Source organism: Poecilia reticulata, linkage group LG11 (assembly GCF_000633615.1).
Source record: "Poecilia reticulata strain Guanapo linkage group LG11, Guppy_female_1.0+MT, whole genome shotgun sequence".
Taxonomy (NCBI): Eukaryota; Metazoa; Chordata; class Actinopteri; order Cyprinodontiformes; family Poeciliidae; genus Poecilia; species Poecilia reticulata.
Window position 1 is genome coordinate 21747230 of NC_024341.1, and position 2117 is coordinate 21749346.

The following is a 2117-nucleotide window of genomic DNA, read 5'->3' on the forward strand; positions in this document are numbered from 1 at the left end:
GGGAACAGGCATCTCTCCCAGGCCAAACTAGACACATAGACCATCTTCATCAGTTCATTTGAAATCCTGGATTGTATTCAAAAACAATCTAATTATTATTAATAATAATGTCACCAAAAGCTGCTAATGCTGCTCATCTGCTGGAGACATAAGAGAGAAGCTACTATTCTTTTAAAAACAGATATAAACATTTGGTTTAATAGTTAAAATACAAGAAAAGTGAAAAACCAACAGACTCTTAACCAGTTTACAGGAAAGCATAGAAATGGACTCATTTATCTCCTTCCCCACTATCAACAATATGGGCTGCTGATGCTGTGCTGCTGTTGGTGTCGAGCTCTCAGTTACACAGCAAAAGCTGGAAGACATTACGTTTTGTCTATTGTTTCCGCACCGTACAGAACAAATGTGTTCGAGTGGGTCGTTTAAATCAAATATGGAGCGATAGCATCATTTCTTTGGGATCATTCTTTATTCTATTTTTATGCTAACGTGCAAAATTATTAAACCAAAATAATTTCTTTGTAGCTCTTCCTCAAGCAGGCAAAATTTCTTGTCACAATTTACAACAGCAGTAGCAGCAAATGTTTGTAAGTTACATTTAATTTTACTTTTAAGATATTTTTAAGTCAAGTATGATTAAAAATTTTAAACCTGATAGAATGATGAAAAACCCTACTTAAATTAATGGTTTTAATATACCATTGTCAATCTAAACTTAATAATTAACCATTAAAATCCCTGTTTTAATCCTTAGCCTCCTGAAATATACCCTTCTGAAGTCCGTCATGGCGCCTCGAATGATCAAGTGATGGAGTTGCAAAGGGTTAATAGTTTGAGTCATGCAGAACTAATTTGACCGTTTCCATAGCAACGATCAAAAGCAAGCAACCAGCATTAGAAGATCAGACCCGTAAAGAGAGATCTGTCCTAGGGGACGATTTGGTTGATCTTTCGTCAGAGGAAATTTCCTCTGACGAGACTTTAACTTGTGCGCTGCATCCCTACGATGTTCGACATCTCTTGATACTAGAATTTGCCGCGAAGAGAACTCACGATCAAAGGGCTAAACATCAGCCCAAACGTCACCCTAGAAAGTCTTGTTGTTCTTTATCTTGAATGAGAGCATGGTACATCTGCCCCGGCTGAGGCAGTTTGCTCATCAGCCCACAGCAAACAGAAAGATCATTCAGGTTGGTCTGATGGAGAGAATGCTGATGAAAGGAACGATTTCTCCATTCATCCCAAACGTCCCTGGCTGGGGAAGTTTGCAGTGAAAAGTAGACTATTGAGTCTAAAAGCTCAACCTCTGCTTTGACAGAGGTTGAGCTTAGAAGACCAGACCCAACAAGAGAGATCTGTCCTAGGGAACAATTTCTCTAATCTTTAAGAACAAACTTCCCCGGCTGGGGAAGTTTGTGGTGAAAAGGAGACCGTTGAGTCTAAAGCTCAACCTCTGCTCTGACGAAAATGGAATTAGAAGACTGGACCTGAATCTGAAGAGACCACTGTCCAGGTAATGATTTTTCCAATCTTCCCTAGCAACAAACATGGATACAGAGATATGGATGGATATGTTAATGAACAGTGAAAAACGTAAAGTGTAAGGGAGTTGTAATTACAACTGTCCATCCATTTCATCCATCCATTTTCTTCCTCTTGGGTCGGGTCGTGGAGGTAGCAGCTTACGAAGGGAGGTCCAGACTTCCCTCTTGCCAGCCACTTGTTCCATGTCCTCTGGAGGAATCCCAAGGCGCTTCTAGGCCAACAAGGAGACATAGTCCCTCCAGTGTGTCCTGGTACTTCCCCGGGCTCTCCTCCCGGTGGGACGTGCCCGAAACACCTCACTAGGGAGGCGTCCAGGAGGTATTCTGACCAGATGCCTGAGCTACCTCAACTGGATCCTCTTGACGTGAAGGAGCAGTGGCTCTACTCTGAGTCCCTCCAAGATGATCGAGCTTCTCACGCTATTTCTAAGGGAGAACCCAGACACCCTACGGAGAAAACCCATTTCAGCACTTGGGATGTGGAATGTCACCTCTCTGGTGGGAAGGAGCCGGAGCTGGTGTGTGAGATGTAGAGGTTTCGGCTAGAAATAGTCGGTTCTACCTCGACGC